Below are 27,839 nucleotides of genomic sequence, written 5' to 3'. Positions count from 1 at the left end.
CAGCACTGGTCTTCTGAGTGACAATGCTCTCCATTGTGGCACCGCTCTTCATTGCGGCACCACTCTCCATCGTGGCAGTATCCAAGTGGCACCGGTCACAAGAGTGAGCTGTCATTGCACATCAACATCAAAGAGCTCAGAGCTATACGCCTTGCATGCCAAGCCTTTCTCCTTCACTTGCAGGACCACTGTGTAGCAGTTCTAATGGACAACACCACGGCCATGTTCTATCTGAACAAGCAAGGCGGAGCCTGCTCATCGCTGCTATGCCAAGAAGCCCTCCTTCTGTGGGACTTATGCTTAGCCCATTCCATCAGCCTTGAGGCCTCGTATCTGCAGGGTGTCCAGAACTTTCTGGCAGACAGCCTGAGCAGGCGTTTTCTCACTCACAAATGGTCGATATGTCTGGATATCATTCATTCCATTTTCTGCACCTGGGGGTTTTCCTGAGTCAATTTGTTCACTTTGTAGACCAACAGGAAGTGCCCAGCCTTCTATTCCTTCCGGGGCCGCAGTCCTGACTCAATAGCCGATGCCTTCCAGATCACATGGTCGAGTCAGCTGCTTTATGCCTTCCTTCCTTTCCTGTTGATGCACAAGGTGCTCATGAAGGTCCGCCAGGACAAGGCAGATGTCATTCTAGTAGCCCCTGCCTGGCTTCATCAGTGTTGGTACCCGACCCTGCTGGACCTGTCAATCCAGGCTCCCCTGCATGACATCTCCCTCTCAGCGCTGACCTCATCTTTCAGAACCATGGTCGTCTCCTGCAGCCGGACCTTCAGTCGTTCCGCCTCACAGCCTGGACGCTGAATGCGCCTGTTCAGACTCGGTAAGACAGGTGCTTCTCGAAAGTTGCAAGCTGTCAACTAGGCTCACCTACGAAGCCAAGTGGACAGGGTTGTCCAGCTGGTGCGCTCAGAGGCAGGTGCCCCTGCTTCAGGCTCCAATCCAGTGCATCTTGGACTACCTGATGTTCCTAAAGGACCAGCATCTAGCCTTTGGATCCCTTAAGGTCCACCTCATGGCCATCTCTGCTTGGTCCAGTAAAAGATATCACTTCGCCCACCCTCTCTGGAGATTCATTTTGTGATCTTGGGCTAATCAATTGTGTGTGCACATTTTGATGGGGAAGAATATGGCTATTAAGGCAGGGGTGGGCAAACCATTTGGCCTGAAGGCCACATTGGGGGTGCAAAATGGTATGGAGGGCCAGGCAGGGAAGGCTGTGCCTCCCCAAGCAGCCTGGCCCCCACCCCATCTGCCCCCTCCCACTTCCTACCCCCTGACTGCCCCCTTCAGAACCCCCCATCCATCTAACCCCCCTGTTCCTTGTTCCCTGAACACCTCCTCCCGGGACTCCCCTGCCCCTAACTGCCCCCCCAAGACCCCACTCCCTATCCAACCGTCCCTGCTCCTTTTCCCCTAACTGCCCCCTCCTGGATCCCAACCCTATCCAACGCCCCCTCATCTCCTGACCATCCCCTCCCCGAACCTCCACCCCATCCAACCACTCCCTGTCCCCTGACTGCCCCCCGGGACAACCTGCCCCTTACCCAACCCTCCCTCCACTTACCCCCCCTTACCATGCTGCTCAGAGAGGCAGGACAGGCTTATTGGAAAGCTTGGAAGGTGGGCAGGCACAAGCCATCCTGCGTGTGCAGCCAGGTGGCTGTGGGGGAGGGGGACAGCAGGGGAGGGGCTGGGGTCAAACCTCCCTGGCCAGGAGCTCAAGGGTCGGGCAGGATGGGGCCTGCGGGCCATAGTTTGCCCACTTCTGTATTAAGGCAACTACTTCCAAAGTGTATTTGTACTTTTCTGCAAGGCCTTCAATGCAGGTGTGAGGTGCACCAATGGCAGTTTCACAGGTGCCAGTAGATGGCTTATTTGCATATGCCATTATAGGCTATGACATAGGCCAACACAGATTTCTGTTCTCCCACCAATATGGATTTAGTGACTACCAGAGGTGTCTGTTCACACATCAACTCAGGATTTTTTGTTTTGGGTGATGCCCCTTTTGACAATGCAGCTATGCAATGTTTTCCTACTGATGAGCGTTTGGTGTTTGCCAATAGAGTATGGGCATGAGTTCACTTTGTGGAGTTTTGTATGTTCAACAGGGTTTCATCCCATGGCAATTTTGGGACTTTGTGTCTGTTAATGTGAGTCTGGCTGACACCAGTCTCGTTTTTGGTTCATAAAGTGGCCTCTTTATGGCATCCACCCACACTGGCTTGGCATGAGCCAACATCACAAAATTTGGCATAGCATAAGCACACCATGCACCAAAACCAGTGCCTCAGACAGCTTTGATTTGACCCAATGGGTGTTTGTGGCTAAAACCCCTCGTGAAAATAGGAGTGTGTATAGGACAAACGAGAGAGTTGTCCCATTGGGTTTGACAGTGCCACTGAGTCACAAATGGCCCCTCACAAAACAGCAGTTGTACCTTGGTGCTGCGTGAGGTGAATTTGACACATGGTTATATTTGGGGGCAAGACTGACACAGGGTATGAGGAGTAGCTAGTATCACCCCAAATACTATGGGGTTAGTCTCTCATTGAACCAGCTTTTTTTAAACCACGCAGCCATTGAAAGCGTTTGGAGGCAGGAAAGAGCAGGAAAACGAGCAGCTGCCTCTCGTGGGTAAAGTCTCCGCGCGTGTGCCGCTGCTTCAGCATGCTTCCCCCTCACCCAGGAGCATCCCAGCCCCACCCCCACTCCTTCACACTCGCAGCAGTTCCTCCCTTCAGCCACCCAAAACATCTCATGCTGCCCACCCTTCTTTGGTGCCAAAGCGGAAAAATCGGAGGGTCGGGTGTGTGTGTGTGTGTGTGTGTGGAGTGGAATGTATCATTGTTCAGGTGGGGGGAGAGGAGTGGGTGCACAGGAGTGGATGCACAAAATCTATCTAGCTCTTCATAATATGCTGCAAAATATTTTAAGTAGAGGCTGGTATCCCAAAAAACGTCTCAGTTTACTGTTTAAACAAAAATAATTTCCTTCTACAGAAGTGGTTTGGTCCAAAATTTCCTCCCTGGCTTCTGCAGGGCCACTGTGGGCAGAGGGTGACAGATGGGAAGGAAAGGGCGTGATATGGCGAACTGAACGTCAACAGTGCACAGCCTTCCCTGCTGACAAGCAGACAGGCAGCCCCCTGTGTAGAGCACTGCGGAGCTGGCACCCAGGCCCCATGCCTGCTCCCCCTCCACAGGGCACCCACCCACTCAGGATTCACATAAAAATGGCACAAATGGGTTCCCAGTGTAGAGGGCATCCACTTCCCACCAACAGGGCACCACACGCTCACTCCTGGCCCACATCAAAATGAGATCCTAGTGAAAACATCACACACACGTCCACTCCCTAACCCAGGGATTGGCGACATTTGGCATGCCACGCCTGCAGGTTTGACCGATCGCGGCTCCCACTGGCCGCGGTCACCACTCCAGGCCAATGGGGCTGCGGGAAGCTGGTGGGCTGTGTGCCAAAGGTTGCCAATCGCTGCTCTCACCCACATCAAAATGGCACTGAGCCCAAATGAATATCAAAATAGCACTCACACAGTGCACCCTTGCCAAACCCACATCAAAATTGCATCCATGGTCCCCCATAAAAACCTTATCAAAATGGCACTTGCACACCATCCTCTCAACCCACATCAAAACAGCACCTATAGGATCCCGCTAACAGCCATGTCAAAATGGTGCTTTTCTGCATGACATGGGTGATATGTGAGCAACCATTTCTTTATTCTCTCTACCCTGCCTCGAACACTGATGGAGCTGCTGCTGGAAGGGGCCAGGATGCTAACAGACATCTCCATTTGTCCTAATTTCACCTCCCCCCTTCCAGCCTCCAAAAATAACCATGTCACAAAATGACTCCATGTGGATTCAATCAGCCACCCAACCTGATAAGTGCAAACCTTACCATCTAGTTTGGACGGTTCAATAGTGTTGGATTATGTTGTTAATTTGGATTTAAGGTGGTGGGTTGCATATTTCATTGCTTCTGTAGGCTGAGCTTATGGTACACATCAGGGACTCTTTGCATTTCTTGACGAGCACCCTATATGCCACCCTCCAATTCAGGGGCTTGCTGCAACTCCCCCCATGCCAGCAGCTGTGTGCACCCTTCATTCCAATCTACCCCTATGCCAAGGTCCCCTAAATTACCTCGTGGCAGGGGCTCTGTATGTCCCCATTTATCTATATCTATGTCCCCTCGTCTCCCCTTTCAATGGTAGGAGCCGTGTGTGCTCTAGTTCCCCATTCTTCCCCATCACCCCCAATTCAAGGGGTCTTTCTGCACCCTAGTCTCCTCTATGGAAGGAGCTGCATGCCGCCTTCCTCCAAACCAATTTTCCTCACTAGATTCTGTGCACTTCCCGCTCATCTCCCCCTTCACCCCCCACCATGCTGAGGCTGTATGCATGCCCCATTTTCCCCACCCCATTATTTGTCTAGAAGCTATTCAGGGTGCCAAATGTTAAATTCTGTTGGTAGGACACACACATTAGATAGGGGCATTGTTATGGGGGAAAGGGGTTAATGGCTGCCATTAACCAGTTCTTGAGTCTATAGTCAATTGCAGAGTTGCTTGAATCTGCAGTTGTGCTACACAGCTAGCAAGGGCTCTGTGTATTCATCCCTCTCTCTCTCTCTCTCTCTCTCTCTCTCCACTTTCCCCTTCAGTTTTCCAATTTTCTACAAAATCAACAGATTCTTAGCCCTCAGCACCTCAAACATTCTCTGAAAAAACTGGAAAGGAGAGCATAGTGTTGAAAAGTGATCACATTACACATGTACAGACAAATACACAGAAATGCTATCAAATTGAGTGAGACTATCACACACAGTAAAAAGGCAATCACATTAAAAGAATGAAACTGCAAATTCTGCATAAGGAGGAGTTCCAAATGATTGACAAATAGGATAGTTACAAAATTTTTAGATTCATCCTGCTTTAAAAACATGGTTTTGGGGAAATGCTTGTTTTTTTGTGTTCAGCTGAATCCCCACAAACTCGTTAAAACTCTTGATGACCAAATGGCCCATGTTTTCTGGGATGGCCCTGGTTTTGAGGGTCCAGCTTGGCATCTCTGCTCATGACATTGAGATTTTGTCCTGACTTCCATGTAACCCAAGACGTCTAAACTCAAAACCACACGTTGCTGAAGTCAGTTCACACAGCCCTAGTGCTCAGCTCCATCTCTCTCACTGCCTCCCTGCTGTTCAACACAAGAGCTGTAATATGTAGGTGATGTGCAGTGATGGCTGCCAACTCAGTGGGAAAGGATCTACATATTTGGAGTGGAGAGAAAAAAGGATGAGAGAGGATGACAACATTGGGAGCACGAAATAAGGGTCTGCGCTGGTGTCAGGGGAGTGAGGGAGACGTAGTTTAAATACATTTAGGTTAAGGATTTTCAAATCTATGGCATATGCCGGTTAAATTCCCATTAATTTTTTAAATGGGAACTGAGTGTCCAAATCCTGCGCACAATTGAAAATCTCAGCCTAACCTAAATGGTGTTGGTAGAAGAAGACAGACAGTGGACATGGGAGAGTAAATTCACAGAAAAGTGGAAAGTAATTTTGGACCAAGTAATAAATAGACCAATGTTGATTAACTATCCGTAGCCTCAATTTTGTACAAGTCCACAGATATTACAGTGACTAAGAGCTTTAAAAATATCTGGGATTTTCAAAAGGAGCCTAAAGCAGCATGCCATCTAAAGCCCTTAAGTCTCCTGTGAAAATCTCAACCACAACCACTACTGACCTGGGCTGAATTCAGACCAGTGGATTACAGTTGAGAAAGCTCCATTTCCCCCTCAGTTCTACTACTGAACGTTTTTACAAAAATACCCAACTCTTACACATCCATTCTAGTTTAATCCTGTTTTTAGTACAAACTTTCCTGGACATAACTTCGAAGAGTCCTTGTAATACAGATCAGAGACAGGCCAAAATTTTTAATCTTCAGGGCCCAAATTCTCTCTTACAATTGACGTCGGTGGAGAGAAAGATACGTTTTCCTTGAAGGCTCATCTCAAATCATCCCTGTAAAGATAAGGAATCTCAGTATTAAAGATGCAGAATGCAGCACACAGTTGCCTCTTGGAAAACAAGATAACTTAACTGCACTAACTCCTCCTAGCTGAGGCCAGCATAGCTCCTACTGCTTCAGCTCAGGCAATCTTTCAACTCACATTGTAAAATTACTATCTGGTTACCATAGCCCAATGCCCAAAGTTTACAGAGAAATATGTACAAAACAGCTGGTTTTTCAACCCCATTTCTTTCCCCAAAAGTCCAGTCCCTCTCTGCCTCTTTGAGTGTCTGACCTCGCAAAAGTCAGAAGTGCCAACGGACGGCCAAACCCATCCAAGAGCACTCTGAGTGAAGAAAGGCCAAGTTTAATCTGCGATGACACAAAATCCCACTGCCCATGGCTCATGGCAGTAAGAGGAACGGTCATCACAACCACTCTCCCTTAAATGAGCAGCTCTGAATGCAACAGGATTCCCTAGAGAGATACACCATGAATTTCCCTAATGAGCAAACCTTTACTAAGCAGTTTCCTTACTAAAATCCTGCAGAAAGGAGTTCCTATTCATATGTGCAGAAAGATACGGCTTTCTGAAGGCATCTGCAGCTTCAGGTAATGAAAGACAGCCTGGCAATGTTTGGAAGATCAATTCAGAGACTGTCTTGTCACAGAATGAGGAATGCATGGTATATGCTATGCCAGACATTTGTTACTGCTAGGTCTGCCATAGTACCTCTTTCTCATCCCATACCTGATCCCATGGTGACATTGGCCTGGGGTACCAATATGAGGCCATGCTAAGCAACTGGATGGATACGAACCTCCAGCAGTACTTACATCTGTGATTCCTATAAGGGATCCAGGGTGAGGAGGGAGAGGAGAAACCATCCCATTTTGTTTTTAGAGTTCCTGCCCCTATAGATACAGGGAGGAAATATTTCCAAGTCAATGGAGAGAGAGAGAAAGAAAGGGGAAAAATAAAAAAAAAAAAGAGCTATCAACTACATGGAAAACTTTTCCTTGCATGTATACTCCTTCATTTGCACAAAAATGAGAACCAAGTTTCTGAAGAGTCTGCATGGATCTGCTACTTGTTCTCCTCACTGCCTGGGACGTATGGGGTTGCATTGGAGACCATTAGAACATCAGCTTTCCTCCAAATCAGACCTCCGCTGCAGGTGTTTGTTTCATTAGTCTGCTCAGGGCATGTGTGTAATCAGGGTATTCAGGTGAAACACGGACTGAACATGCAGTTCATCACAGCAGAGTCCTCCTAGTCCTACAAGTGGCAATGTGGCTGCCTTTCCCACACACAAACCACCAACCAGGACTCTGAAACCTCAAGTGGTTGAGAATTTTAGCTGCTTCCTCACCCACCTGCTTCATGTTCCAACATGGACTCCCGAGCTTCCCAACTCCACCTGCAAGAAGACGACAGATAAAATCCCCACAGGTACTAGCCAGTAGAAGCAGGGAGGTGATTTCACCCATGTATATGGCACTGGTGAGTCTGATACTGGATTATCACATCCAGTTCTGGTGTCCAAATTTTAATAAGGACGCTGAAAAATTAGAGACGGATGCCTTTCTAGGAGGGATGCGTTAATCAAATACAATCAGAGGGATCGCTAGGTGAAGTTCTCCGGCTGGTATTAAACTGGAGCTCAGACTAGGCAATCTAACAGTTCCATCTGGCCTACAAAGATCTGGCTTTTCAATAAGGCCATATGAGTAATTTGTAAGGGCACAGCAGTTCCAGCCAGGGAAATGGCACAGTGAAGTTACCTGGAAATGCAGTGAGGCGAGAAGGGCTAGTGCAGGGAACTATTTAAAAGCAGCATGCCGGGATAGGGGGGATAATTGGTTGAGTTTTAGAAATGGGAAGGAGTCAGGGAGTCATAGGGGGGATTACTATCTATGCTCCCTACGATGCAGGGAGTCAGTCTATCTAGCCATAATGATTCCTCCAGGCCTTAAACCTTAACCACATCTACTAGATTTCATTGTAGGCTCAAAATGGGAGAGGGAGTTAATGCGCCTCTCCATCCGCAGTGCAGTGGGGTCTGCTCAGGGCCTGTGTCATCAGGTGAAAGATGGATTGAATATACTCATGGCAGACTCCACTCATGCCCTCAAACCCAGCTTTGACACTACCAGTGACAAAGCACAGAAGAGTCTCATAGGTCTGAGAAGAAATGTCTTGTGGGCTGGGTCTCCAATCAACACCCACCCTCAAGATAGTTGTGTGGTTAAGGCTCTGGACTGGGACAACTGGGCTCAGTTTTCAGCTCTGCCACAGGCTCCCTGGGTGATCTCAAATAAGTCCTTTAAAATCTCTGGTTTGGGTGCCTAACTCCACTGGGCTCCTTTGAAAAATCTCAGTCTTCAGCTCTCCTCATCTGTAATGCTGATATTTCCTGTCTTCCATCTTTTATAACCTAAGCAGACAAAGCCAACAAAAAATCTTTGGGACAGGGATAGTTTCTTTAAGTGACTCTACAACCTCCAGCACAGTAGGGCCTCTAGGCAACAGTGTAATATAACTACTAATAAAACAGTGGATGGGCCCATCAAGTCAAGCATCCTGCCTCCATAGGGTGACCAGACAGCAAGTGTGAAAAATCAGGACGGGGGTGGGGAGACAACAGGAGCCTATATAAGAAAAAGACCCAAAAATTGTGACTGTCCCTATAAAATCGAGACATCTGGTCACCCTATACCTCCAACAACACAACTCTGGCTACTCCCCACTACCCCTCACAGAGATCAGAGCAAGCCCTGAAAGCATAGGAGCTGATTATCCTTAACTCAGCTCATGTAGGCTGTAAAACCACTCAATCCCTTTTCTTTAAGGCCCTACTCAGCAGGAGACTCTTACCCCTACTGTCCTGAGTGCTCAGGTCCGGGATGTTTCATTTCAGCCCATTTTCAAGATTCAGTTACTTCATTTGTCTTCTTCAGCCCCAATCATTTTGTGGGGTTGGGGAGTCAGTCTCCTGCCTCTTCACCATCTGAAACAGGAAAAGAAACATTCATAAGACCATGATCCACAAACCCTCTTCCTCTGCCCTGCTGCTGCAGCTATACTAGAGATCAGAGTTGCTTCTGGACCCATCTAAACCCAAATTCCCCAGCACACCACAGGCTAGTTCTACCTGGGCATAGCTAGGCAGGAAAAGCTAACACTATACAAGGAGGGGAAGACAGCAGAACTAAAATGAAGTCACTTCTAGGGTGGAGAGAGACAGCCAGAGCAAAGTGCAACAGGAGAAAGGGGGGGGGATATTTTAGCACAACGGTTCTCAACTGGGGGCCCGCAGCTGCTTCATGAAGCAGGGCTGGCTGGTGCTGTGATAAAAGAAGTTGGGTGGGAACTCCCCCTTTTATGGGCATCCAGCCAGCCAGCAGCTATAAAATCCCTTAGTCGCTGTTCTCTAATTGCGCTACCTGTAAAGCAAGGGTAAAGGCAAACTTTTTGGCCTGAAGACCGCATCCGATTTCCAAAATTGTATAGAGGGCTGGTAAGGTGGGGGAGGGGAGGGAGGTTGTGCCTCCCAAACAGCCAGGCATGGCCTGCCCCCCCCATCCAGCACCCCCCCACCCCATTTCTTGCCCTCTAAGGCCCCCCCCCCCCGGAACTTCTGCCCCATCTACCACCCCCCGTCCCCTGACGGCCCCCTGGGACTCCTGCCTCGTCCAACTCCCTTTGTTCCTTGGCAGCCCCTGGATCCCCCGCCACACCAACCCCCACCCTTCCTGACAGCCCCCCTGGAACCTCTGCCCCATTCAACCACCCCTTACCCCTGTCTCCCCCCCGACCCCTGCCCCCATTCAACCCCCTTGTTCCCTGCACTCTGACCGCCCCAAGCCATATCCACACCCTCACCCCCTGACACCCACCCCAAACTCCCCTGCCCTCTATCCAACCCCCTCTTGCTCCCTGCCCATTACCGTGCTGCCTGGAGCACCAGTGGCTGGCAGTGCTACAGCCACACCGCCCAGAGCAGCAGGACAGGCAACCACACCATCCGGCTGGAGCCAGCCATGCCACCGTGCAGAACAGAGCACCTGGTCAGGTCAGGCCCTGCAGCTGCGCTTCCCCAGGAGCTCACATCCCCACAGCCAGAGCATTGCACCGGGGCAAGCTGAGGCTGCAGGGGAGAGGGAACAAGCCAGAGGTGAGCCTCCCGGGGCAGGAGCTCACGCTGTAGTTTGCCCACCTCTGCTGTACAGAGTTAAAAAAAGTTTCACTGCTATGCATAGGGAAAAAGAAGTGAGTGGGCACCTGGCCAAAAGAGCAAATGAGAAGGCTAGAACTTTTTAATATTGAAACAAAGATTCCCTTTTTGTCTGTCTGAGGTTGTTCTCCCGGAGAGAGGGGACAGGGTAGAGCTATATAGTGTAAGAAGCCTGGGGTCAAGTATGAAAAATCCTCAGTATCATACCTAGAAACTATTAATTCGGAACCCCGAGTACGTAAGTAGATTAGGAAATGTTTAGGATGATGCATTTCGGTTTCTCTTTTTCTATTTCTTTATGGCTTGTGGACTTCTCTGTGCTAACTCCAGGTGCTTTTGTTTTGCTTGTAACCTTTAAACCGTACCTCAAGAAAACTATTCTTGATCCTTAATCCTTGTAATTGTTTTTTTAAATCTAGCAAAAGCCTAAATTCCCATAGGTAAAATATTAATTAAAAAAAAAGAATACCTTTAAGAGTAGAATTGGATTTGTGTGTCTGAAGAGGTTTGTGCATATGTTGTTTAACTACCTGGTGGCAAGAACTGATTTCCCCATTTTTTTTTCCTTCTTTCTCAGCTCTTCCCTGGAAGCCGGGAGGAGGGTTAAAGGGCTTGAGGGTACCTCACAGGAAGGAATCCCCAAGTGCGCCTTCCTAGGCCTCAAAGGGGTTCTGCATTTGGGTGGTGGCACCATCTACCAATCCAAGGTCAGAGAGAAACTGAAACCAAAGGACTTTAATACAAGCCTGGAGTGGCAGGTATTTGTTTTTAGAATCCTTGTGAGCTCCCCACCTTCTACACTCAGAGTGCCAGAGTGGGGAATCAGTCTTGAAAGGGGCCTAGGACCGAAAACGCAGAGTCTCGAGCCCCACAGAGCTAAAGCCTCAAGCTCTGCCGGGCAAATGCCCCTCCTGCTCCCCTGAAGCCCAGACATCCCCCCATCCCCCCCACCCACACACCCCTGCTGGACCCTGGAGTTTTTAATAGCATTTTCTGGAGACTTCAGAGAAAAAGGTTGAGAACCCTTGTTTTAGCAGACAGACAATTGGCTAAGCTCCCTACTATGCTTACAAACAGGGGTGGCATGTTTGTAGAAATTTTGGCAGTGCCCAGAACCCATCCCTGTCCAAACGCCACCTTCCAACCTGCCCAAGACTCTGGGAGGGAGTTTGGGTGAGGGAGGAGGTCTAGGGTGCAGGCCCTAGGCTGGGGCAGGGGATTGGGGTGCAAGCTCTGGGAGGGAGTTTGGGGATGGGAGGGGTGCAGAGGGATAGGGTGCAGGGCTGAGGGGTTTGGAGTGTGGGGGGGATTAGGGTGAGAGCAGGGATATAGGTAGTGAGGGCTCTGTCTGAAGCTGGCAATGTGGGGCTTGGGGTGTGGCAAGGGCTCAGGGCAAGAGTAGGAGGAGGGGGTGAGGGCTCTGGCTGGGACTGGGGATAAGGTGTTTGGGGTGCTGGAGGGATGAGGGCTCTTTCTGAGACAGGGGATAAGATGTTTGGGGTGCTGGAGGGGCTCGGGTAGAGGGTTGAGGATGAGGTAGGGGGCTGAGGGCTCTGACTGGGAGTATGGGCTCTGAGGTGGGGCAGGGTTGGGGATGAGTTTGGGGTGCACGCAGGCTGCTCCAGGACAGGGGCCAGAGAGAAGGACTCCCTCCAGCCCTTTCCCTGTCAGCAGCAGCAAGCTCTAGGAGAGGAGCCCCCCTTTCCTGCCCCCTCAGCAGCACACTCCCCCCGACCACCGTCACTGCTTGTGCTCCTAAGTCCCCTCCCAGGTCCAGGAATCTCCCTCTGCTCCCCCGTGGTGGGTGCTGGTGGGTGCTGCGTGCGCCTCCTCCCCTCTAGTTGCCCCTGACTGTAGCCTCACTAGGGGTGAGGGATGGGACTGTCTCCTTGTCCAGCATGCGGTAGGAGCAGTGACTGGAGGTGGGGGGGCTGTACTGGTGGAGGGTCCTGCCAGAAAAGGGAAGGGCAGGCTCAGAGTCAGTGTGCCCTGGCAGTGGGAAGTGGGGGCACTAGGACCCTGTGGCAGCAGTTGCTGCAGGGAAGCAGCATGGAGGAGACAAAGACAGAGATGCTGTGCTCTGAGGCCCCGGAAAGGCAAGTGGGGGCAGCAAATAGGGACCACGGGACTCTCTGGCGGGGCCACAGGTGGGGCCTAGGGGGGCGCCCAGCCCCAAATGTTGGAAGAGCTGGGCCCCTGGCTCTGAATATTGCCCGAGAACCACATGGGTATGGCCCTTTTAACGTCCACAGTGAGCAGACAGGATCTCAAATTTTGTTCACGCCCCAAGCAAGAGACTTGAACAGCTTCAGACCAATAGCATTAATTTCTCTGCAGAGGAAGAGAAGAACCAATCCTGGACAATGAGGATTTAAAATCTGATGTTCACATCACTAAGGCAACGCCAGCCTGAAGGCCTCAAGACACTCAAAAGCTAGTAGGTTAGCAAGGCCCAAAAGCCACAAGTCACTCCTACTACACTCCATGATCGTAGCTGAATGCTGGATCGGTCAACACAACTGGCAACAGACACTTTGATAAAGTCAGAGCTGAAAACATCTGCTATAAGCCAAAGGCCAGAGCTGAAGGTTTGACACACCTCAGCCTGCACTAACTGGGGGAAGGGAGATAGGTGGTCTGGCAGGCAGGACCATGATCTAACAGGAATACTCTAGAGTCCTCGCTCCAGGTTGGAAATTACCAAGGCCGTCCGGGGTGGGGGGGGGGCGGGAGTGGGGCACTTTGCCCCAGGCCCTGGGCCCCCATGAGAGTTTTTCAGGGCCCCTGGAGCAGGGTCCTTCACTCGCTCCGGGGGCTCCGGAAACTCCTGCGGGGCCCGGGCCCCCAGAGCTTCTTCCGCTCTGGATCGTCGGTGGTGGGGGGTCCTTCTGCCCGGAGGAGGAGGACTCCCCGCCGTCAAATTACCACCAAAGCGGGACCCGCTGACTAAGTGCCAGGTCTTTGGCGGTAATTCAGCAGCGGGGGCCTTTGCTGCGGCTCTTCAGGGCACTTCGGCAGCAGGTCTCAGAGCGGAAGGACCCCCCGCCGCCCAATTAACACGGAAGGGGGGGCCCCCCACCGCCAAAGACCCCAGGCACCATGAATCCTCTAGGCAGCCCTGGAAATTACCGGTCTTGGTGATGCCCTTAAAGAGAGGCAGACAATTAAAATCCAGGAGTCCTCCTTCTCTACAGCTAGGTTGGACTCCCTTGCTCTAGCCACTGGTTCACACTCCCCCAAAGTTGGGAATAAAACTCAGGGGTCCTGACTCCCAGCTCCCCTCTTCTAACCCACTATAGTTGCTCCTAGATTTCAACAGTTTGCTGTTATATAGAGTTTAGATCCCTGGGCAAGAGATTCCCTTTCCTCTGTAAGAAGTCCATCTCATACCAGCTCATTGTTCCCCATATCTGGAACATGGCACTGGTCCAAAGCAATTGTTTCCTCCCAGAAAATCAATTCCATTTTCAGCCTAAAATGAAGGGATACAGACAGTGGTTTAGGATACACAGACCAAAACTTGGCAGCCAGAACACATCCAACACCACCACAGCTATTACATTAGAGACAGGAGGTCTGGAGGGACCTTCAGCTCCCATCCTTCCCCCAAACACATCCCCCCCATGAGCAATCTCACCACTGCCAGCAGCGCTTCTGAACCCCAAGTCAAACCCGCTCCCAGCTCATTCCACACCCCGAAGGAGGCTGCTAGTCCTAGAACACGTGGTGGAAGTGGGAAGGTACCTTCCTAACCCTGCTCCCCCCGCAGTAAGGGCGTCCTTTGTTCAGCCTTCACCGCTGCCATGTGCTTTTTCCTCTTAAAGGGACATACACCCGTACACAAAACTCCTGCCATTTATTATGGTTTGGTTATAGCAGCAGGAACTGGCCCCAGGACTTTGCTCCCCCTTCGGGAGCTGTGAGGAGGATTCACTGGATTAAAGGGCAGAATTTAACTCCTGGGTTCGCTCCCGAGCTCTGCAGCACGCTCCCTGCCTGCCCTGAAACAAGTCACCAAAGCACATCGGGGGCAGGCGGGGGAGAAGAGATGAGTAGAGAGGGGTAATAAACTCTTTCCACAGCACATTTCGCTTCATGCAGGTCTGAAGAGAAACGCTGCGGCCAGCCACATGGTCATTTATTAAAACCCAGGGACAAATCAGGCCAGCCGTTTCGCCCAGATACTGCGAATTCAATGGGAATTTCAGCACAATCTCACAGTTTAAACAGAGCATGTTCCCACTAACCTTCTGCCTTCGACCCCACCTAACGGGGTGACCCACCTGTTCTGAATTCAACAGCCCCAGGGCCCGATTCCCTCCGCCGGAACACCGCTCTCCACCACCTACAGTCTGAACACGGGTTCGATCCTAACACGTGGGTGGCCAGCAAACGATTCAAACCGCATTAGAGAACTTGCAACTTCCCCACCACGCTAACCTCGGTCTCGGAGTATAGAAACAGGATACAGGAAGTACAGTGAGGGTGAAAGAGAGACAGATAAGAGGAAGTGGTAAGTGGGACAGGGAAGACAGCTGCTTTGCCATTGGCTGAGAACAGGAACTAGTCTGTTATTTCTCTGATTGAAGTGAACGAGAGGCAGAAACATTAATCCGTGGCTTCAAACCATGTGTCGAAAGACCTTTACAGAGCTGATTTTAGGAAAATGTGTGTGACAGAAACCCGTGGTTTTCTGTGAAATCTCAAAGATTTTTCGGTCTGTATTAGGGAATACAATCTTGAGCCAACATTTGAAAAGCTAGGCTGAAGTTTTCAGAGGCACTGTCCAGAAATCCGTATGTGGGCTGTAAATTGGGCTGACATTCAAACGTACTGAGCAACCCTGCTCAGCATTTCTGAAAGTCACTTATTTAGGAGGCTAAATCAGAGTTTAGGAATCTGAATTTAGGCTCCTAGTTTTAAAAAATTTAGCCCTGTAGTGGTGGGGTCATTTTGATTTCCAAACCCCTTACAAATAGTGTAATATCAATAAACATATTTCACATTTATATACCACTTTGGATTTTCCTCATTCTGAAGTCCCAGGACTGGAAAATACGGAAAGATACTGGCAGTAGAGAGCCAGGTCGTTTAGGCACCTAAGGATGCTGAAAAGTATCTAGTGGGATTTCAAAAGTACCTAAGCACCCTAACTTCCATAGGCACCTAATATCCTCACAAGCCTTTGGCAATCCTAATATATATCCAGATTCAGAGTCAACAAAGGCTAGGGGGAGGCATCTGCAATGCAGGACTTCAATAACATTTGTGGGTAACAAATGTGGAAAATCTTGGCAAAATCTGCAAAGGAAAATAATAAAATCTCTTGTGTACCATGCTTCCTACCATACTGTTCTCTCACTTACACTGACATAACCCTGTTAACCTCAGCCAGCTCCAGGTTTAAACTGGTGTATTTCACAGCAGAATTGTCCTTTCCCTGCATAGCCCAAAGGTAGGCATTATTGTCACCATTTTACAAGTGGAGAAACAGGCTCTGAAAAAGGTGAAGGTGCAGCTTCTCAAAGGTACTGAGGTGTATAACTCTCACTGGGAATTAAGCACCTAAATATCTGTGAGAGCTGGGCCCAAGTTACTTGTGTGAGTCACTGGCCCAGCTGAGAATGGAACCCAGGTGTCCTGATTCATTCTCCTCCCAAAATTGGGAATAAAACCTAGGAGTCTGGATTTTCAACCTCCCTCTCATCCTCAGCAGTGAAGCCAGATGCAAAGAATTCATTTAGCTTTTCTGCAAGGGTCTGGTCTTTCTGGAGTGCTCCTTTACCATCTCGATTGTCCAGTGACTCCACTGATTGTTTGGCAGGCTTCCTGCTTCAGATGTAGCTGAACATTTCTTTGCTGTTGATTTTTGAGACTTTGGCTAGTTGCTCTTCAAATTCTTTTTCGACCTGCCTAATTATTATACTTGACCTGCCAGAGTTTGTTTCTTTCTATTTTCCTCAGTAGGATTTAACTTCCAATTTTTAAAAGATGCCTTAATGCCTCTAACCACCTCTTTAATTTATTTTTAAGAAAGAAAGAGAAGTACTTGTGGCACCTTAGAGACTAACAAATTTATTTGGGCATAAGCTTATGTGGGCTAAAACTCAATTCATCAGATGCATTGAGTGGAAAATACAGTAGGAAGATATACATACACACACAGAGAATATGAAACGATTGGGGTTGCCTTATCAACTCTACCGAGACAAATCAGTTAAAGTGGGCTATTATCAACAGGAGGAAAAAATCACTTTTAAAGTGGCAATCAGGATGGCCCATTTTAAACAGCTGACAAAAAGGTGCGAGTAACAGTAGGAGCAAAAATAGCATGGGGAAATAACTTATACTTTGTGTAATGACCCATCCACTCCCAGTCTTTATTCAGGCCTTATTTGATGGTGTCCGGTTTGCAAATTAATTCCAGTTCTGCAGTTTCTCGTTGGAGTCTGTTTTTGAAGTTATTTTGTTTAGGTCTGTAATTGAGTGACCAGGGAGGTTGAAGTGTTTGCCGACTGGTTTTTGAATGTTGTAATTCTTGATGTCAGATTTGTGTCCATTTTTTCTTTTGTGTAGTGCCATGGTGGTACTTTAGTAGTCCTCTTACTATGTTTTTTAATTTGGAGTAGACATTCAATTTGAAACTCTGTTATGATGTTTTAAAAAAGTTTCCATGCAGCTTGTAGGCATTTCATTTTTGTAACTGTACCTTTTAATTTCCATTTAACAAGCTTTCTCATTTTTGTGTAGTTTCCCTTTCGGAAATTAAATGCTACTGTGGTGGGTTTCTTTGGTGTCATTGCCCCTTTCTCCCCCCGCAAAGGATTTTACATATAATTATATCATGGTCACTAATACTGTGTGTTTCAACTATATTCACCATCTGGACCACATCTTTTGCTTCACTTTGAACTAAATCAAAGGTGGCCTCTCCACTTGTTGGCTCCAGGACTAGCTACTCCAAGAAGCAGATATTCATGGTGTCTAGAAACTTTATCTCAGCATCCTGTCCTGACATGTACCCAGTCAATGTGGGGATACAGTAGAACCTCAGAGTTATGAACCCCAGAGTTACGAACTGACCAAGCTAATAGAAGGTGCAGGCGGGGGGTGTGGCAAAGGTGTTCAGTTTTGTGAGAATAGAAAGTTGGCAATCCTAGCCCAGAGGCACCATGGGAGATGTAGTGTATTCCCTGCCTCTATTTCCCATCAGCTGCTGCCAGGCTGGCCTGGCCATCTCCTTTCTAGGGTGAGGGGCCAGCAGTATGAGACTGAAGGCGGAAGCTGCTGTGATGCTGGGGAGTGGTCCGCGATGCTCCGGGAGGTGCCGACCTTGCTGGGAAGGGCCCTACCCCCCCATTGGGAGATGCTGTCTTCCCGCCACGCCCCATGGGCTGCTCTGCACCAGCCCCAGTGCACTGCGGGGGATGCGGACTCCAGCTTGCTGCGCTGCAGCAGGGACCCCCACAGCCCTACCCCTCCTTACCCACCCCAACTCCCCAATACCCGCCAAGTGTCTCCAGTCTCAATGCTCCAATCCCAGCCAGCCCTCACCCTTCTCCACTAGCTCCCAAACCTCTGTTATGGAAGCAGGGCAACCTCCATCCACTGTTCCCAGTCGGAATCCTTTAGCGAGATTATTGGGTGATGTCACTTTCAGTCACTATCCCGATCAGACTGTAATGGAGCGTGCACTGGGGCAACATATTTTAAAGTGGTAGCCATGTTAGTATGTATCAGCAAAAAGACTGAGAAGTACTTGTGGCACCTTAGAGACTAACAAATTTATTTAGGCATAAACTTTCATGGGCTAAAACCCACTTCATCGGATGCATGCAGTGGAAAATACAGTAAGAAGATATATATATACACAGAGAACGAGGACTCTGTGTATACAAAAACAAGTGCAGCGTCCTGCACTTAGGATGGAAGAATCCCATTCATTATTACAAACTAGGACCTAATGGCTAGAAAGCAGTTCTGCAGAAAAGGACCTAGGGGTTACAGTGGACGAGAAGCTGGATATGAGTCAACAGTGTGCCCTTGTTGCCAAGAAGGCTAACAGCAATTTGGGCTGTATAAGTAGGGACATTGCCAGCAGATTGAGGGACATGATCATTCCCCTCTATTCGACATTGGTGAGGCCTCATCCGGAGTACTGTGTCCAGTTTGGGGCCTCACGCTACAAAAAGGATGTGGAAAATTGGAAAGAGTCCAGCAGAGGGCAACAAAAAATGATTAGGGGGCTGGAGCACATGATTTCTGAGGAGAGGCTGAGGGAACTGGGATTGTTTAGTCTGCAGAAGAGAAGAATGAAGGGGGATTTGATAGCTGCTTTCAACTACCTGAAAGGGGATTCCAAAGAAGATGGATCTAGACTGTTCTCAGTGGAGAAGGTTTAGGTTTAAGTTGGCTATTAGGAAAAACTTTTTCACTAGAAGGGTGGTGAAGCACTGGAATGGGTTACTTAGGGAGGTAGTAGAATCTCCTTCCTTAGAGGTTTTTAAGGTCAGGCTTGACAAAACCCTGGCTGGGATGATTTAGTTGGGAATTGGTCCTGCTTTGAGCAGGGGGTTGGACTTCAGGGCAGGAGTGGGTGACCACTCCGCTACACATAGAGCTGGTTGGATGTTCTTTGATCACAGAAATTCTTCAGCAAATGTTGCTGTTCTTCACTGAATAATTTACACCACGTAGCAAGTGACTAGTGATTTTCAGAGGGTGGGCACGCAGCACTTTCAAGGCCATTTAAAATGTCTCCTGTTGGGCACTGAAAAAGGAGACTTACAAAATCATGAGTCAAGTCTGAAAATCTTGGCTTTATCCAATTTTTTTTTACATATATAGATAAGAACATAAGAACGGCCATACTGGGTCAGACCAAAGGTTCATCTAGCCCAGTATCCTGTCTGCCAACAGTGGCCAATGCTAGGTGCTTTGGAGGGAGTGAACAGAAAGGCAATCATCACATGATCCATCCCATCACCTATAGAATTTCTGGTTAAAATGTTTTAAAGCTCCTAAGTCCCATTTTCAAAAGCACCTTATTCACTTAGGAACCCCCTGATGAAGGGGCTTAGGCACTTTTGAACATTTTGCCCTCTGTCTCACTAGGCATTTGCAGTGCACTGTAGAAGCCTGAAGGGCAAAGGAAATGATCGTAGTTTCATACACCATAAATATTACCTTTCTCCTGTACCAGGAATGTAGGATTATCATCCTTGTTTGGGTCATGAAGCAGATAGCAGCTGATGGGATCGTGTCAATTCATCGCTTTCTTCAGTTCATCAAGTCTTTGTTCAAGTGCTCCAGAGTTTGGTTGGAAGGAGACCAGCCCATTGGCCAGAGCCTGTGTCATTCTGGAAAAGCAGCACCAGAAATGATGTTACCCTTTTCTTATCCTCTTTATAAGAGACAGGAACCTCACCTGAGTGATCTTGTGAAAATCTCTTCTTAAGGGAATCATTACAATGTTGTGCATTATAAGCATTTTTTTTAACTCTGACAAAATCTGAAGAGATCTTGTGGATCTGTTGGATAGAAAGGCTTCGGGCCATAAGCTGAGGAACTGCTCCTTTTGTTTCTAGCTCCTCATGTGTTTGGAGAAGCAGGACTTGGTACATCTCTTGTAAATAAAAAGACTACATCTGAGCAAACACCATCCTCTACTGGCTTCTGCTTCCAGCTAGGAACTCCCCCAGAGTCCTGAACTATGACTAGCTGCTTGGGTTGGAAAGAGGCAACAGTATTATTGTTGCCATAGTGCACAGAGGCCCTGTCATGGACTAGGCACTGCAAAAGCAGAACAAAAGGACAGTTACGCCCCAAAGTGCTGACAACATGGGTGGTGGGGGGAGCCCCCCTTTGGGGAGGCTAGCCCCTGGCTCTGCCCCTTCTGCCCATGGCCAGAGCTCCGAGACCCCTTGCCTCCTGTGGCCGGAGCCACAAGCACTTCCCCTCCCCCGGCCGCAGGGGCACTAGGCTGGCTGAAGCCCTGAGTACCCCCCACTTGACTGGAGGAGCCCGGGCTGGGCGAAGCCCTGAGCATCCCCCGCCCCCCAGGAGCCCTGGACTGGCAGAAGCCGTGCCATGCCTCCCCTCCCAGGACCCAACCCTCCCAGGGGAAAAGCCAAAGGATCTGTTAGAAGATGCTTTTGATATTCCCTATGCAGGTTTCGGGGCAGATGAGGACATGGTATGTGCCACCTCAGCCACCCCAGAACCTGCATGGAGCATAATAAAACAAAAACTTTGCCACCTAACCCAGGAACTAGGGTCTGGCGGGTGTGGCTGTGGCAGCACTGAGGGTGGCAGAGCCTCCTCTGGCCTATTATACCCACCGCCCATGGCTGACAATCTAAGGAACCCACAACGGTGCTCACTGAGTGACAACACAGTAGTAAGTGAGGCCTGGGGAACAGAGTCACAAAGGTATTTAGGCACCTAAATGCCAGCTTTCAGCACTTAAGGCCCAGTTTTAGGCTCCACCGTGATCCACAAAACCCCTACTTGACTGCTGCCTCATCCTGTAGGTGCCTAAGTGTTGAGGGTAAAAGTTCCCTCAGCGTCTAAGGAGTTTATACCCCAATTCCACAAAGTACTTGAGGACATGCTTAACTTTAAGCACAAGAGAATTCCCAGAGTTCCATGGGACAACAAACATCCTTAAAAACTAGGCACACGTTTAGATACCTTGCTGAATTGGGGCCATAAAGAACAAGCCTCAGAAAGCAAATTCACTGATGGTGTGAGGTGGAGTAAGGCCTGGATTCAATCCAGCCATAGGGCCACCAACTCAGCAAAGTATTATGATACCACTGGCTCAGTGGTCTGTCAACGTTGTCCCATAGCAGATTCCAATACTCTCTGGAAGTAGGCAACCTCCATATCTCTGTGGGTCCAGGGGCAACCTTCCAACCTAAGGTCTGCTCCCTGGATCCTGCCTTAATTCAGTCCTGGTTACAGAACCATATGCAATAGAACTATTGTGGGACCTTTTTCTGAGCAAGGACTCGACAAGAGAAGTGCTGCATTCTTTATATCTTGGAGTCTTGGAATCTAAATTAGTTAGGCAACCCAGTCCCTCAAGATCTTTTGAAAATCCCAGCCTATCCAAAGAACAGATGCCTTTCTGAATGATGCATTCAAATTCAACCATAATTTGCTAGATGCAGGAAACACTTGGTGGATTCTCTGCAATGTGTTATGTGAGAATTCAGACCAGATGACCACAGTGGTCCCTCCTGCCTTTGAAATCTATTAATCTATGGATTTTGCAGATCACTATTCATAGGACAAGTTGTGGGAACTTGTGGAAGCTCCTTCACTGGAAGTTTTCGAAAGGAGGCTGGATAGCCATCTGTCTTGGATGGTTTAGACATAACAAATCCTGCATCTTGGAAGGGGTTGTGGTCCCTTCTAACCCTATGGTTCTATGATTGGCTCCAATGGTACAACTCACAGGTCAAAAGTAAGGATGAAGAAAGTACTAGGGTCCTAAATAACAATGCAAGAACATTGTGCTAAAGATCTACCAAAATTTGGACCCTGCAGGTGATGGGTCTTTGCAAGCCAAATTTTGCAAAATAGCTACTAACTTTGGGTGCCTCAATTTAACATCAACCAATCTGGGCTTTCTCTCCAAAATTTCTGCACACCCACAACCCCAACAGAAATCCATGCAAACTTAGAGTGCTCAGCAAATCGGAAAATCCAGGTCTCCATTCTCACAAACTGGGCACCAAAAAGTGGAGGCATCCTGATTAGTGGACAGGCTGCATAATTTTGGCCATCAGGCTTGAATTATTTTTGGAACCTCTGAGAAGCTTCAGCTCCCGTTAGCTTTAGTATGATCTGGAGGTGGTCAGCAATGCTGGAATTTAGGCCCAAAGCTGTAAACCACTTTTGGAAATAATCGCCAAAGATTTTAGTTGTTCTTGTTTTTTAAATAGATTAATGGATTTGATGGCCAGGAAGACCCATTAGATCAGCTAGCCTGACCTCTTGAATAGCAAAGGATGGATAATTTCACCTGGTTACCCCCGTACTGATCCCAATAACTTATGTTTGAAAGGCAACTAGTCTGGACTGGAAGATTTTAAAAGACTGAGAACTCACTGTTTCCCAAGTGCTGGCATTCACAGCCCATAGGAACTTGACGACTTGGATACAAATGTCTTGCATGAATCACACAGTTTTCAAGCTATTTAATGTGGCCCTTTGTGGGTGACAAATTGGCCCACTGCAGAGCTCCAGATTACATTAATTCAGGGAGTAGTTTATGCATAGTCTCAACACAAGCTTTGGTCGCCCATTCCTGAGAGGTGCTGAGCACACACAGCTCTTGCTGGCTTCACGACCAGGGTTCAGCTGCAAATTCATTCTATGTAATTGACTTGGGCGCAATTCTTTACTCTTTGGGCCTGATCCTGCCACCCTTACATGAGTAACCATAACTCACTCTAGTGACCATGCTGGCTTTGCTATGAGCACATGTATGAGTAACTACTAGGTGTGTGAGTAAGGGCTTCAGGAGGAGGCCACTTTTGCAAGCAAAAGTCAATGTATGACTCAATGGATTGAAGAAGACCCTTAGGGCTATGTCTACACTGTAGGTGGATGTGAACCCCCCACCTGAGAAGACAGACTTGCACTAGCAACAGGTGAGCAAAAACTAGCAGTGTAGACATTATGCCTCAGGCAGCAGATCTGGCTTTCAAAAACAGCTCACACCCTGCATCTCTGCGAAGTCCACACTGCTAGTTTTAGTGCTCTAACCAAGTTAGCTCCCATCTACGATATAGACATTCCCTTAAGGACCCAATCCTGCAACCCTTATTCTTTTGGGCAATGTGTGATCGTTGCTAAGGAGGGCAGAAGAACTCTGGGACTAACTGGTAGAGGAAGAATTACTCACTTGAGTGCTGAAACATTAGCTGGTTATGTTAAACTTCATGAATCCTTGCTATTCACATTGGTGTTCAAGGCAGACAATGCTCTGGGGAGGCTGCAGTTGTTTGTGGAGATCAGTGAGATCACCCATAGGGACTTCTATCCCTAATCATGTTCTTTTGCTCACACTTATATCTGCCTGATGAGCCACAGAAGAAATGGCCCTTTGTTCTCAAGGCAGGTTAGAAATGTTCTTGGTTTTATTAGAGAACTAATAATCATATTGTCTCACGTTGTTCTTTAAGCTGTGTATTGAGAACTAGGTGGGATGCACTGTGCTTTACAATGGAAGTAAAGACATGGTCTTTGTTCCTAAGAGCCTATTTACTCAGCTGATCATGGCAAGACAAAGTGCTGGGGAGATAACAACAGCCAATGGATGGATGGAGTGGGACAGAACACACACAACTGGGCAATGAGCATTGCTTGACTAGTAGCACAGGCATCTTTCTTTCTTTCTTTCTTTCTTTCTTTCAGGACTGGAAATATTATTGTGGGCATTCTAGAATAAGGTGATAGTCCGAGGACTGAAATGAAGTAGGAGAGAGATGTTTGTGCAGAACTGGTTCAGGGAAGGCAGTTCATGGCTTTGGGTACCATTTTCACTGAAGTGTAATGGGAATGGGGTGCCCAAACTATCAGGCAGCTTTGAAAATCTCAGCCTGGCAGCCACGGAGAAGGTGCAAAGGTGCTAGTGAGAAAAGGGAATAAAGGGGGTCTGGAAAGAAGTGGAATTAATGGGGTAGGGATCTGACAAGGAGTGTGTGGTGTGGCCGTGTAGACCTGGGTCCATCCAGGAGCTGGAAGAAAGGAATAGGAGAGATTGACAGGCTGGGAATATCTTATGTTTTTCCATAAAGCTAGTGCGTGTAAGCTGGTGAAAGACCTGGTGTATCTGGGAGGGAGTGGCAAAGGAAAAGGGTGAGGGAGATGCAGACCTCTTCCTATCTTTACCCATTGTTACTGAACTTTTCTTATCCACCTGTTTCATCCTGCCCGTAAGTTCTCTGGGGCAGGTGCTCTCTCTTCAATACATGTGTATGAAACACCCAGCACAACAGGGAAGTAATTTGTAATTGAGGCCTCTATATACAAAATTGGTACATTCTCTTTTTTAATTTACTTGAATCATCCTTTTTTGATGGAAAACTGTTACTCTGGAAAACTTTCACCCAGTTCTAGTCACCAGACTAGAGAGATTCCAGAGACTGCTGTGGTCATGATACATATAAACATCAATAACATGGCAAAGGTGAAAAGGAGGCATGAGAAGCTAAAGATACAGTACTAGGAATTAGGGTTAAATACTTTGTTAATAGCAGTAGCCAGAAGTATTGCAGTATGCCTATTATAGACTGCCGTGTTTTGGATAATTACTGTAAAATTATTTAAAAGGATGAAAATTATAATATTTGTTGGTTTTTTATTATCAATACAAAAATGAGGAGAAAAACCGTGAAAAAGAAAATTTCCTAAGACATAATGTCTATCTAACTGTCTAGTTAATCATTAATCATTAAATTAGACAGATGGGCAAACTCTATGTGTTTGATTGCTGTAATTGTTAATCTCTTACTATCAATTCAATAAAATCTTGGTATTTATTTTTAAATTTCTTTTATATATAAAGGTAAGATTTTCCATTGTTGATATTTGTCAAAGTGTTTAGTGGTAAATAAAGTTATTATCATTGTGAGCGTAGGGTGACCAGACAGCAAATGTGAAAAATTGGGATGGAGGTGGGGGATAATAGGAACCTATACAAGAAAAAGACCCCAAAATTGGGACTGTCCCTATAGAATCGAGATATTTGGTCACCCTATGTGAGGGAGATGTCTATATTATTTTATGAATATTCTTCATTCGTCTATTTGTTTGCTTGTATTGCTGTTGGCTGCTATATTGTTACAAAGAGGTTAACTCTCACACAAGTGGACCGCAGGTAGGCAGGAAGAAAGGTATAATTTTTAAATTGCACCATTCACCAATATTTAACAGGACAATTTAGGTGTCAATTCCTTTGATGTTTACCTGTGACTGAGTCCGAACCTCCAGCTTGATATGGGGGTCGGGGGAGAGAGTCAAGCGGGAAAACTGAATCAAACAACTTTGCAGTCGATGAAAACCAGAGCCTAGGAGCTTGGCAGAAACAGACACAGGAAGAAGGGGAAAGTAGACTGAACTCCAATCCTAGAAGCATGGGTGTTTGGTTAAACTTTAAGTAAGACAGGTACATGTAGGCCTTCTGTTGTTTAATTGTTATGCTTTGATTCCTGCTGTTGAGATTAAATGGTATTTTGTTTTGAAAAGGCTGTTTTGTGGTCACTGGATTCACCACTAGTCCCAGATCCCAAAGGGAAGCCTTGCAGGGCAGCCAAATCCAGCTGGCCCTGAGGAGCAAACACAGTTGGTACCCAACGGGCTGTACCTTTGTCTGATAGTGGGAGAACTGTCGGATTCCACCTCAGAGAGGTGAAGGCAAGAAGCCTGTCACCAGAACAGGTTGCATTCAGGGAGACGCTGAGAGAGGTCAGAGGTGCTGCTAGCCCTGAACTGTGACAACCATTATTAACTGGTCATTTGTTTCATGATGATTTCCAGCAATCAAAGCATCTAACTGAAGCTGTAACCCTGCTTCTGAAATAAGAATCATGCAGATGTTCCCTTATGCCCATGCAGAGTAACATCCTTCTTAGTAATAGTTACCATGTTCATTATGCTACTTCTAGGGGCCAACCAAGCATGGACCCTTTAGGGCTAGGTATGGATAAACATAGAGTAAAAGAAAGTTTCTGTTCCAAAGAACTTTTAACTTAAATAGAGAAGTCAGCTAAAACATAGGAGAAAGGGAGAAAACATTGATTTCAGTTATCTCCGCATGGGCTACAGGTTAATCCACATGAATCTGATTATAAAATCAGGGCCTGAGAAATGGAGTGTGAATACATTCCATGTGAAATATTTATGACTTTCTAGTATTAAACTAAAGAAAATCATAATCCCAATTTAATGGGATTTTTGTCTCAAGTAATCTTGATTGCACAGGTCAACATTCTTATATATGTTGAGTTAGTATCTCACTGCTTGAATGGTCGTATTGAAATCAGCAGTGAGACTGGAATTTTCAAGTGCACAAAGGAATGAGGTGCCCAAATCTCACTGAAATTAAGAAGCATAAATTTTTTAGGTTCCTTTGAAAATCCCAGCCTGAGAGAAAGGGTAACAGAATTTCTCTTTTGAAATTAGGGGCACACATTGGTGACTAAGGTATTATTGACCAAAGAGGTAGAGTCTGATACATAGTCCTTTATTTCCTCGTCATTCAAGCCCATTCATAGTGACTGCGATTCAGAATAAATACTTTGGCCAGCTCTGGTTATGAGTTGAGTTGAGGGAGAAAAGTGATTCTGTTTCATGAAAGATTTCAATCTTTTGAAACTGGGTTTCATTCTAAATGGAAACCACCATTTTTGACATTTTCTGTGGAAAGGAATAGAGCCTCCTTTTCAGGACTATGTGGCTGATGGGCTTCTCTAGAACCACAGACTTTTGAAGAAAGGCATCCAATCCTGGTTGATAGTAGGCCTGGAGATGGTGGATACACCATGTAATACCTGTCTCTGTTTGTCTTCCAGTTGAACACTTATGAAGAAATGATGAACTTGAATCGAACAGTGGTGACTGAGTTTCTTCTTCTGGGATTTTCTACCTCTCCAGGGAGGCAAGTTTTACTCTTTGTGGCACTATTAGCCATTTATCTGGTCACTGTGGTGGGAAACCTCCTCATTATCCTTGTAACTTTGGTGGATCCTGTCCTTCACACCTCCATGTACTTTTTCCTCTCTAATTTGTCTGCCTTAGAGGTCGGTTACACCTCGGTCACTGTCCCCCAAAATGCTGGTGAGCCTCATCTCAGGGGATAAACACATCTCCTTTGCTGGCTGTGCCATGCAAATGGGCTTCTTCCTTTGCTTCGGGAGCACGGAATCCTCCTTTCTGGCCACCATGGCATATGATCGCTACGTGGCAATATGCAACCCACTGTGTTATACCATGATAATGAACAAGAAAGTGTGTGTCCTTCTGGCAGCCACTTCTTGGACTATCGGCATCCCAGCCCAGGTAGTGGAGACTGGTTTGGTGTTCACCTTACTCTTCTGTAGCTCCAAAGAGATCAACCATTTCTTCTGTGACCCAGCCCCTCTGCTGTTGCTGGCCTGTGCTGACACCTCCATGAATGAAACTTTGACTTACATCATGGTCACTTTCTTTGGAATGGTGCCCTTTGCCCTGATCCTGTTGTCCTACATCCGAATCATCACCACCATCCTCATGATGCCATCAGCTGAGGGCAAGAAGAAAACATTCTCCACCTGCTCCTCCCACCTCATTGTTGTGGCTTTTTTCTTTGGTTCTGGCATCCTCCTTTATTTACAACCCAGATCCAGTGAATTTCCAGACAGCGCTAAACTTCTCTCCCTGTTTTACACTCTTTTGCCTGCCGTGTTGAACCCTTTTATCTACAGCCTGAGGAACAGGGATATCCAAATGGCCCTGAAGAGAAATATGTGGAACAAAATGGTTCCTCACTAG

At 47.4% G+C, this 27,839-nt stretch overlaps 2 non-coding genes and 1 pseudogene across 2 annotated transcripts; 1 reads left to right on the top strand and 2 right to left on the bottom strand.

Annotated features, from left to right (window-relative positions):
* The first annotated feature begins 23 nt into the window (after positions 1–23).
* On the top strand, positions 24–27,839 carry LOC127030809 (olfactory receptor 10A7-like; annotated as a pseudogene).
* On the bottom strand, positions 6,342–6,488 carry LOC127031999 (small nucleolar RNA SNORA79). The gene has a single exon (XR_007768697.1). It is a non-coding gene; the product is annotated as a small nucleolar RNA SNORA79 (small nucleolar RNA).
* On the bottom strand, positions 7,250–7,326 carry LOC127032003 (small nucleolar RNA SNORD126). The gene has a single exon (XR_007768701.1). It is a non-coding gene; the product is annotated as a small nucleolar RNA SNORD126 (small nucleolar RNA).

Source organism: Gopherus flavomarginatus, chromosome 11, assembly GCF_025201925.1.
Source record: "Gopherus flavomarginatus isolate rGopFla2 chromosome 11, rGopFla2.mat.asm, whole genome shotgun sequence".
In the NCBI taxonomy this organism is placed as follows: Eukaryota; Metazoa; Chordata; order Testudines; family Testudinidae; genus Gopherus; species Gopherus flavomarginatus.
This window is presented reverse-complemented; position numbering and strand designations above follow the sequence as displayed.